This window comes from Cydia pomonella, chromosome 9 (assembly GCF_033807575.1).
Source record: "Cydia pomonella isolate Wapato2018A chromosome 9, ilCydPomo1, whole genome shotgun sequence".
Classification (NCBI taxonomy): Eukaryota; Metazoa; Arthropoda; class Insecta; order Lepidoptera; family Tortricidae; genus Cydia; species Cydia pomonella.
The window spans coordinates 4,709,767-4,722,286 of NC_084711.1; the positions used below are offsets into that span (position 1 = coordinate 4,709,767).

Consider the following 12,520-nt stretch of genomic DNA (forward strand, 5'->3'; position numbering starts at 1 on the left):
GAGGTTCTCTACTTCCAATTATTCAATTCGCTGAATGTCGAGCCGATGACATGCGGGCTCCAAATGATACGGGAGCATTTGAATAAACAAATTACTTGCCTCTCCACTGATGTTGATTTATAACTCTAGCGCACGCCCGCGGCCTTGCCTACATTCATACAACAATACTGAATCAAGAACCTGGATGACTTCTCGTTTGAAATGTGACTTCCTGAGTTGTATATTTCGATTGCGTGCCTTATGACTCTTTATTTTAAGATCGAAGAGGAAGAGGCGAAGGGTAGGGCAAGCTCTTTCCATACAAACTTTATTCCTTTTTCTTCGTTTGTGTTTGCGCTACAGTTATTATTTTTGGTGAATATGCTTATTTTAAAAAAGCGGTGGTGGCCGAGTGGATATGACGTCCGACTTTCAATCCGGAGGTCGCGGGTTCAAATCCTGGCTCGTACCAATGAGTTTTTTCGGAACTTATGTACGAAATATCATTTGATATTTACCACTAGCTTTTCGGTGAAGGAAAACATCGTGAGGAAACCTGCATACATCTGCGACGAAATTCAAAGGTGTATGTGAAGTCCCCAATCCGCATTGGGCTAGCGTGGGGACTATAGCCCGAGCCCTCTCGCGCATGAGAGGAGGCCTGTGCCCAGCTGTGGGACATATATAGGCTCAATTATTATTATTATGCTTATTTTTCTGTTTGCTAGGGCTTGATGTAGTATTTATTTTTTTGTATTTTTTTTTATTAATAAAAATTTCTACATCAAGTTCTGAGTATATCCAATATATACAAGCAAAAAATTAAATAAAATGCTAAAAGTGCCAAAACTAACGAATAAAACTTGCACAAGGTTTGTATGGAGAATGCAATTTTATTTACAATCATACCTAAAACAACAACATAATTTAATAAATAATTTACAACGCCTTCAGATCAGAAGTAAAAAATAAAATAAAGAAGGGGGTGCATAACCATATAAAATTGAATTGAAATATAATGTCAAATATAAATAATAAAATAATTAACTAATAACCAGAAACAATAATTTGATGTCAATTTTTATTAGATTTACTTTATTTTTAATTATGTTGTCTAAAAGAAACGTCCCTACATTATAGTACTGTTTTTTCCGCAACAGTTCTGCAACATTTTTTCGAAAGCTATTAAAAGGTAGCCGTTGAATTTCCGGCAACTTGTTAAAAAAAAATATACACATTATATAGCACTGCTTTGAGAAAAACGAAGTCCTTGGAACGTAATTATGTGCCAGTCTTTCGGGGTTTCTAGTGTTTCGAGGGTATACTTCTTTAGCCGTCTTAAAAAGATACATGTGTATTTTAACAAAGACGCAAACCTCTAAAATATATAAACAAGGCCAGGGGTAATATATTTAGTTTTATAAAAATGGGTTTACATGATTCGTCTGGGGCCACACCAAATATAGCCCTCAGACATTTCTTTTGGGCTATGAACGCCCTTCCAATGTTTGTATAGTTACCCCACAGAATAGGTCCGTATCTTAGTTGAGAGCTAACATAACCATGGTAAGCAGCCAAGGTCGCTTCCATGGTGGCAGTGCGTCTTAACCTACTTAACACATACACAAATCTATTGACTATGCTACAAACGCTTTCAATTTGAGAATCCGGATTTAAGGAGGAATCAAGTTGCCCTTGCCCTTGCCCTACCCTACGCCTTAAGCGAACCTTGATCCTTGGTTTGACTGCGTCAATGGAGCTTGTGTAATTACCTCCTATTTATTATTTTTAAAGTCTGCTAACTAATATTTAGTTTGTACCATAATAAAAAAAAATACAATAATTAAACATTTCAGTGAAACCGTATTCGTAAAACCATTTAATATTATATGCAGTAAACAGCTTAAAATAGTAACTTGATACCTGTCTCGCTGCAAGACGAACTGACTGCTGCATGAACATCCAGAGTTACGACAAACTCCGTCATAACATTACTAAAGTTTCATTTAATTAAACTTGTTTTATTAAGATGTTTCAACTTGACAGTGCAACTAAGACTCTGCTGCTTTCTGATAAGATTTAAAATCTTCTGGACATGAAACTCGAGGGAGCGACCCACTTCGCGCATGGGCATTAAAGTTCCTTTGGGTAATGAATGGAATGAATACAGAGTATGTTTGAATGGCTGTTTAGTTCATCAAGTCTTTTGATGCTAGCTTCTATGGTTTCACATTATATGCGAGTTGGATTTGCAACGTACTTGATTCACAGTTTGTTCATTTGCATGCTAGAGATTTCTGATCTGTGCATATTGAAGAAACAATAACTTGCAAAATGGATTCAAATGTGTTTCATGAGTTATAACGCGTGGAATGGTAAACCAAATTTCAAGGTTTGCTCGATCAACATAAGAATCGGTCTGTACAAATGAAATATGTCATATGATACATCAGAATAATAATTCTTCTTATCTCTTAATTTTTTTACCCGGCTGCGCTAGAGCCGGGTTATTGAAGAATGGCTTTAATTTTGGAAGGATATAAAGAAGACAAAACTTTATACGTAAGAACAATATCAGTGTACAAAATTATCTATGTCAATGCTTTTATTTTACCACTCCGAACATAAAATGTATCTGCCACAATCAAGTATCTACTAACGCCACGCTAAACCCACGCACTGGACTTTCTTGGATGCTCTCCAAACTTACAAGAACGGATACGAAAAATCATAGCTAAAATGGATTATCGTTGGCTACACCATTTACATTACATCTTAGGAAGAATTATGACATCTCAAGTACCTCTCAAAGTACAAAGAACACGCTTTAGATGAACGGGCCTTAGCCAATGTAATCCGCTTCCCCGAAACGGTCGTCAACCTTTGGCGACGCAAAAAATGTTCCGTTTTAACCGCATTGTAATTATTTGCGCCTACATTTGGGGTAAATTATATGCCTCGATCGTAAGGCACAGTTTTAGATAGCTGTTTGAAAAGTATTCGAGATGCTAATCAGAACATTGTAACATTTGATTGATGACAAAGACGTTGAAGTGGAACCAATATGTTAATAGTCTGAGAATTTACATTCCATTTTCAACAGAAAGTTTTTTTGTTCAAGCAACATGTCGAGTCACAATGAAGGCTGTTCAAGAGATAGTAAAATTGTATGCACTCCCCAGTTGATGTAAAAAACATATGCGCTTGCCCTTTGAATTGGTGCGGATCTTTCTTTTTTCTCTTTTTAAAATGTAACTATTCACTTCAGTCCCTTTAGAGGTTGCGCTTATGTGAATGCTGGGTGCTGAGATATCCTACCTATTTTTATTGTACAGATTTTTTTTCTTTCTGATGGAGGCTGAGATCTCCTACCTATTTTTATTGTACAGATTTTTTCTTCTTCTAATTAATTAACGTATGCCCTGTCTGAAGCTTTTACGAAAATGTTTCATTATTTGTCTCCAACTAGTCTTCATTTTTACCACTCGCCCATTTGATACCCACAATTTGATTGTGAGATGATACATCTTTTTTTACAGCATTGAACAATAAGCTGCACGATAAACTATGTACTTATCAGTTGATAAAACGTTATCGGACAATCAGAAATATTAGTTCGTAGAACTTTTTGCATATACTGTGGAACCTCAATAAGCCGAAAACATCGTTAACACGAAATAAAATACCATTCTCTTCCCTTCAAAGCCCAAAACCTCCATAACTCGAAATGTTTAACACTACATAGGCTACGGAGACTGCTTACCATCAGGCGGGCCGTATGCTTGTTTGCCACCGACGTAGTATATTAAAAAAAAATTTTCATGCGTTTTACCTCTGTAACTCGAAACCTCTTTAAGACGAACAAAAACCTATAAGAACCTACCTAAGTCTATGCCCTCTATAAGACGAAACCTCGTTGACACGAAGCATCACTCTTGCATGAGACATTTCCCTTGAGATTTGTGTTATCAAGGTTCCACTGTATATGTAATAGTTCTTTCCTTCTTTCACAAAAAACTTAACTTTGCGTCGTTCAGACGATTTAAGAATTTGGCAGTGAATAGAATAAAGTAGGAGCTAATCGTTAGCAACTATCAAAATTGCACATAATGAACGTATTGGTTCGTTAGCTTCATAATTCATTTTAATGAGAAACGGAAGTTTGTCATACAACAACTTGTGGCTAATTTTGACACGCCACTGAATAATTTGAATTTTGAAAAAGTAACGTGATGATGCGATGTTCTTTAATACTAAGCTAACTATTTACACTAGCTGAAATGTGAAATCCTGGCAATAAAATATTAGGTATTTCACTCTTGTCATCATGTCATTAAAGTTACCGATAAATGTCACTTTACTCCTACAATTTCACAGAGTTTAAAATGAAACAATTGTCGAGTGAGTTAGTGAGGCGTTATTATCTCATCATAGTATGTAGGTGAGTGCTCTGTTCGCTCGTGAACGCGATTCCTCTGCCCGGAGCTCGGAGGCAGGTCACGGCTGCTGAGGTCGCCAAGTCGCCAACTTACTCAGACTGTTAGTGTTGCGTACGGAGGGCTATTTTTGAGGTAAGTATAGGTTGATTCATAACAGCTGGCACGAAAATGATACTGAAATATCAAAATTTTCATATAAAATCCACACCAACTTCCGTGAATCAATCTATATTTAATTTTCAACGGTATCTCCTTTTTAATGATGCCATTCAAAGTTTGGTCTATTTGATAGAGTAAATTTACCTGCTATTTATCCATCATTGGCACCTTGTACTTCATTTAAAGGCAGCACTAGTGACTCCTACATCAGTAAATAGAAGCCAATAACTGGTTCTTCTTAGTGACAATCAATTGGTTGATAGGTTAATCACAAGTACTTTTATCAGTACCAACCAATGCATATTCAAATGAATTGTTAATACTTGTAAGAGTTACACTACTAGTTAAAGCATTATTGTCAAGGTAAATTTTCCACGGAGTAATCAGTTACGTTTGTTTGACGTCACCTATACTAAACAGAGTTACGAAACAGCGCTCATCACTTGCTTTCATTAATAGAGAATTGTTTATGTTTCGTTATCTTCACTCGTAGTACTACAACGTTTGAGCTACGGCTAAACATACACGTAGAAGTAATGACAAAGTGTATTGTGTACGATTCAACATATCTTCCAGTTCTGCTTATATCATCTAAAGTTAAGATTTTGCGGTGAGCTAAGTCTTACAATGGATATTGGTTACGATTTCACTAATAAAAATTGTCAACTACAATGACTCCATTTACGATAGTAATGCCACTTCATATAACATGTGACTTAACAATATGTATTTGAGTTACCTATATGTAAGATTTGAGGTTCGAGGTACATATTACAGTTAGTGAACATTAACCGCAGCACTACGGCATACGACATTGTTGGCACTTGCTTGATCTGACTCACTGTCTGTTTATGTCCGATCCGATAAGATATTCGATAACTTTCTATAGTAGACACAGACAAAGCTTTATCGATCTAACCTCGTGATTACTGGAGCGCAACCTTACGTTATTACCAAATGATATGTCACATTATTAGTTCGTATCTATGTTACATATCACATCACTTTCAAGGTTGCTAGGTAAATGCGAGTAAGTACTCAGATCAAAGGCTGTTAGGGAGGTCGATAGTGGCTATCATATTAATGTCAAAGGTAGTTAGGTAGGTTTGATTGTTTAAAGTTCTTGTAAGGGATGTTAAGGAAATATTAGTGAACGAGCCAAAGACTCACTTGTCAAAATAGACTAAATATTTGAGCTGTAACCGCCGCTGACGATCATTGAAGTCGATTAGGGCCATTGCCATTTGCTCAGTGACCCAAAGAATCTGCAGCATTTCTACACTTACCTAGATTTAAAGTGACTCAATCGTGGTATTGGTGTTATTTACAATAAAAGGTTCTTGTGTGATATTCAAATTCAATTGTGGGTATTCTGTTTGAAAATTGGCGGGAAAATCTATTCAGGTCAATATCTCAAGAATGGATTTAACTTTATTTTTTCTTATTTATTATCACCTGGTTAAACCTGCCTATGGGCTACAACAAAAAACAGTAAATAAAGTGAAAGACGCAAAGTCGCAAACTAAAATATGTACTTTCTTTCACACAGTAATACGTCATCTTACACCCATACAAAATGAATTAATAGTTTAACATGCCTATCTACATATACACCAGTCAAGCTTAGAGCAATTAGGACACGAAAGCCTTGTAATTTCTATATAACCTGTACCCTTTTCCATTGTTCTTGATTCTTGACCGTACACAAGTTTTGAAGGCAGCTACAATAACATGGCATGGTTACAGTTAACACAGGATGCGGTTTAATTGCATGCGGATCACGCTTCCGCTGCGCCGGCGCACTGTGCACCGATTAGCGTGATCAGCGTGTTCAACGGGGAATCGAACCCGGAACATCAACAACTTGAAAATCAAATGAACCAAAAACCTACACGATGCATTGAGGGCTAGACGACGAATTTTAGACTAATCGACGCGTCAGGTGCTTTTAAAATTTTTGCAAAGGGAAATCAATATAATTCACAACCGAAAGTGCTCACCCCTTTTTCAAAGCTGGATTTCGATTGTAATGTTAATTCAAAAGCAAATCGATCATTTCCCCCTGCCCCTCGCGTTGCAATAAATTGCATCGCCCGTAATATTCCATATTAAAACTGCATCTCCCTTTTATGCACGTTAAAAAGTAACATTCACAAAGCTAAATATAAATGTATGATGATTTAGACTGTAAGCAAATGCAATAAGGTTCAAAATGTGTTGTGTAGTCGAATGAGTTAAGAGCGTGCAACATTTTTCCCATACAAAATCTACAGAGGCATATGGAGGAATCACTGTCCGGGCAAAGAAGATATTAAATTATTGGTTTCCTTTGTATAGATACGCCCTTTTAGAATAAATGAAAAGTTTAGAAATAGGATTTAAATAAAGGGTTGCCTATCCTAACCATACAGGGTGTCAATTTATTGCCTATTACAGTACAATGGCGAAGGAAAATTTATAACGTGGTAACTGGTAACGTCCGCCTGGGCCCTTTACGGGCTTGTAATGTGATTTTATAAATCCGGTATTTCAGAACTGTCGGCGAGGATGAGCGTAAATCATAGAATCTTTATTGTTATATTACGCAATAACTTGTTGATTTGTTTACCCGTGGTTTACCCCAAATAAATGGAGAAAATTGTCATTTTGTCTTCGGATTTATCATCCTTTTTTATTTGATAATCTTCTAGACACAATAATCAGTACCTAACCGTAACACGTAAATTTAAATCTGATTTTTGAATAATAAATTAAATGATAGCTGAATTGCAAGAGAATGTATCTATATATACTTATTATGTAAGTATCTATATTTAGCCTAGACCTAATCTTAAGCCACGTAAGCACAAGCCCCAAATGAAACTTAATAGATTAAACTTAAGCATTAAACATTTTGAAGGGTGGCAGAGACTATTTAAAATTACTATGTAGGTATTATTTTTTTATTTATGCAATGACCGCGAGTACAGAAAACCAATACCATTTTTACAACCACTTTTAATCTACCATCCATCGGGCAGAGATAACAGATACACGCATAATCGTACCTCCAGTATCTGTACACAATAAAAACCCAGGAGGCCCCCTCTTAGAGGCCGGAGGGCAGAGGACCAAAGGGTCGCTACGCGTGCCCGGCACGTGTGTGTAGCGTGTGCTGTATGTGCAACTGATGTGTTTATTAGTGTGCGGAAAATGTGATTTTGCTGATTCTGTATGTGAGCGGTTCGTTCCGTGAGAATGAGCTGGATTTTGAATGAATGAAATGCGTAATCAATGAACTGAAAACCAGTTGAACGATTTAAGATTAAAGTGCAATTGCATTTCTCGGTATTATATGCTTCAGTTCATCGATATCGATTATTCACGTTATCTATGAAACCTACTACTCCTTGATAGCTCTACTAATTATAAAAAAAAATACAAAGAAAGGCGTAAATAGGCAGACATAAGTGTAATATAAGTTTGATTTAAAAAAAAAATATTGTAAAACGAAATTATGTAAGCGAATAGGAGCGATTCAACTTGAGTATATTACTGAACAATATTTTCAGGCAACACTAAAATTGAAATACATCAAGCTGACCCAAATAAATTGAATGATTTTGAGGTTACTAAAAATATTACACAAAGCAGAAATGACACTTCGACCAGCGATGATTAATTTCGTCACCTCTTTGTTGTAGACCATAAAGCGTAACCCAGCCTCTTATTCAATCGTTCTACAACAGACACTACAGTCGTCCCCCTTGCACACGCTGCGAATGACAAAGACAGTGGAACAGGGGCGATTCGTGGGTCAATTGTTTTGTGCAACGGCTTTTGTTGGAAATAAAAAGTGGAATAAAATATTCTGGTGCCCTGGTTTTAAAGAAGCGTACGCGCTTGTTATACAGGGCCACACTTGAAACGAGGTCAGAAATGAAAAGAAGTTATTATAAAGAATACTAAAGGGAACATTATCATAGGTGACAAAGTTTGTAGCTTCAGTATTGATAACTTAATTATTACGAAATATAGACAAATGAGTTTTTCGCATATTTTATTCATCTCATCTCATCGCACAGTTATGTCCCTGCCTATCATGTCACTAATCTGAGATTACTTGTAAATAAAATATCTATAATTAAATAGAATTATTAAAAATATTTTTTATTTGTTAACTGTATTATATTAAAACGGCAGTCGTTAATAAATCAGGAAAGACGATTCGAATCACCCTGTTTTGACACTTTGGTCTTTACGACATTTTTGTTCTGATTGACGTTATTATGCACCGGTATAGCGCATGCGTATTGTGCATTGTGCGCGAGGGCGGAGATCGGCACCGCTCCCCTGATGCGTCTAGCCATGTTTTATTTGGATTCTCACGAGCAAGCTGAGTATTGCACTAAAAACGAAAATTACTCGCGCATATTTCAAAATCGACCCAATACGTTTATGGCGCTATTGTGTAGCGCAATCACAAAAGTGCTTCCACACATTTACACAGAAATGTATGGACAGTGCATGCCTTATCATTCTTTAGTGTATGGCCTTCACTACAGACATGCTCTGCAATTACTTTACTATATTATGACATTTGACAACTCAGTTTAACGACCGACGCAACGTGCCTTATGCGTTGAGTTTTGGCCATACTTCGGTGGCTAATAATATAATGCCTATTTAATAATTATTATTTAACGTATATTTCACACAACCATTAATCAATACTTATTGTATAATCAGTTCTGCCCACACCACGGCAAACATACTCCCGCTGTTTACCACATTCCGATATTTGCTTATACAAACTAATTACTGGTTGCAGGATACGTGATTGCATTATGATTTAATTGGTGATTTCATTGTACGCATATGAGCTCATCATTGGTAACGCTAGGACTTGACATCTGCTAAATTGTGCAACGCATTATTTATGATGGTATATCGAGCTCTGTCTGGCCTTTAAGTCAATATTTTAAGCGATTGCATCAATGCATTTTTCATCTATTAGTATACAATTTAACTAACTTACGTTTTTATTTCAATTAAATTAAACCATTATTTTTTTTAGCTCACGGGAACTCGTATCATCTAACTTTATAAAAAGTCTTTTATAAATGATCATCATATTCTGAACAAGCTGCAATAAATTCTGGTATTAAACGTTTTAAACACTGTTTATTTATTTGAACTTTATAGCACAATAAAAATAAGTACAAATGGCGGACTAAATGCCTTAAGGCATTCTCTACCAGTCAACCATAGGGCAAAACAGAAATTCTCGAATGTGGGTTCACTGTTATTCTCATTACAGCTACAAACTCGTACGTATTATTTTTTCTTCAAAGATTATAACGTATATTATAGGTAACAAAATAAATTGTTTTATAAACGGGGATATATTGTATTCTATCTTGTTATTGGATTTAGCTTCAATATTTCCCATTCGTCACAGCGCCGACTGTCATCCTTAATAGCTTGATCGCGACACATGGAATGACGTGGGGTAACTTTTTAGGGGATAACTCTCTATGGGGTAGCTTCCGATGTACGATACGTCAAAATTTATGATTATATTCCGAATCATACACACAATGTATATTCAGGTAGTAAAACTATCTAGCGTGAATTTATATTTACGTCACAGGGGTTGCAATTGGAATTTATCGCGACAACTGTTCATATAACATCAAAGCAAAAATATCTCCACCGCATTCAGCATGCCTTAGCATAACCTCCTCTGAGGACACAGTCCGCCGCACACCCTACTGTGCCCGTCTCGATCTTCCTTTTACCCGCTTAAAACACGAATGTAAATTAAAAACTGTACACGCTTAGGCTCTTTTCCATAACGGTCTGTACGAATTGACACACTCTATCGATACGTAGCGGTTCTTACTGCATTCACATAAAGGTTATTATCGATAATGTTACGGCATGCAAGTGGTAGAACCCTCGGTGCTCGAGCGCCGTGACTGCACATGCTACATCACCTGTTGTCACGTTCCCATGGATCAGTGCGTTTTAAAATAACAGGGACACCGTCAGTGGGGTAAAAACGTACGGATACTTTTGTCTGGATATAGTATTGTCTGTGAATCATCGTTTGTATCCTGTTGTTATAATGATGTACAAGTATTTTTTCGCAGTTATTGCGCTAGCTTTACTTGTTTTTCTATTAAGATTATTTTCAGACACATGTCTGGTGGTAGTGTTAAAAAGTAGAACGGTAATAATAAATTTCACAATTCTGGATACGTTTATTTAAAAAAAAAATTGTAGACATATCAATTTCGTTCCTGAATTCCTCATTAACTCTATTTAAATGTGCCCTCAATTAGAAGCCAATGTTTCCCGAAACCGAAATACGGGAGTTTGCAAACATCCTCCAACACTGGCTACGTAAATATTTGGACTGCAACCAGTTAGCATTGAATCGAGTCCAAAAGCGCCCAGTAAACAGCTTGCTTTAATTGACGGGAACAGAAACACCTAGGAATCTTTACCTGGCAAATATAGGTTTTCACCTAAGGTACATGTAAAAAAGAACAGACTATGTACTCTAAATTTAACTTTTTATACTCATACCTAGTAAAATAACTACTACATATAAATTAAATACCTTTTCGATCTCGATAAAAACAGGGGTCGGCTAACGGCGGAGGCAAGTAACTGAGAAAAATAAATTTCAGAGGCATCAAGAAAAAACGCAAACGAAACCAAGAGACGCGGTTTGTTTCTTGTAAAATTACCCAGTTCATTCGGTGCAAACTCTATCGTTGATTATATTGATATTGATTTACACTTGAATTGTAGCCATTCATCACTCCAAAAGCATGTAGGTCAACATTTTGTATGAAACCACGACGCTGTCTAACGTCCACTATTGTTCTTTCCTATCAACAAATCTTCCTAGAATCAATATTATCGTTTCCATTCAACTTTTCCAACGCTACCGTAAATCCGATCTCACAACCAAAGGGCAATTAATAAAACAAAGCGTTGAAAATCCAATATAACTCGGACCTGTGGTAACGCATACTTGTTTCCAAAACAAAGGTCTTTTCTATGTGCTGTCCGTTCGGTCGTCGTTTTGAACAGCCATACTGACCATTCCCATAGTTTTCAATTATTATTCCCACGGCCACTATTATCCAGCAATCTAAGCGACTGATTGCTCAGACTCAGGTTTATTACATGCAAGGTTTAGCATTGCGAAAACTAGCAATCTAGCCAAATCTAGCATTAAAATGCTGACGCCGGCGGCATCGTAATTTTAGGGCTTTGATGTAGATTTGAGCTGTCATGCTACGACCTAGATTGTTTAGAATATCTTGAACTTTGTAAATGTGACCTAAATGTACATAAGTAGTATCTAGCTACGTATGAAGAAGCTAATGATAGATATGTATAACCTTTCAGTTATCTTACTAAATATGTACATACAAACGAAGGAAAAAAGCTTCTAAGTTGTGCCAAATCAATGTGCAGTGAATATATTAACAAAGGCTTAATAAAGAACTCGCTTTTATGTCCCGCAATATTTGTGTAGCATCTCCTTAAAATATTAATCGCGAAGTACATAGTTCTATAGGTATGCGGCTAATTGAGTTGCGGGACTAACATCTGCAAAAAGAAATATAGGTACCTATTATTTAAACGCCTTCTTTTGATATATTATTTATACCTCATGTTAGTCAATATTTAGCATTTTTTGCAGTTAAAATGATATCTGCACCATCTTTAACTGATCTATTTGACCATATCACCATTATCGTACTTAATTAATGCTCTAGACAATTGTCACACGAGACATCCTTTAATAGATCTTCATTTCTGCCTCTCAATTATCTTCGCAATTCGCAACCGCTTATAAACTTTGCGTATAAATAGATCAAGTCCATAAATACAAGTCTTTGACATTAACAAAGCTTAAGAAGCATGAACTTGTCCCTCAT

At 36.2% G+C, this 12,520-nt stretch overlaps 1 protein-coding gene across 12 annotated transcripts in view; it reads left to right on the forward strand.

Annotated features, from left to right (window-relative positions):
* LOC133521156 (rho GTPase-activating protein 23) overlaps positions 1–12,520 on the forward strand; it is a 418,099-nt gene that overhangs the window by 221,358 nt on the left and 184,221 nt on the right. The gene's annotated exons all lie outside the window — the stretch shown is intronic.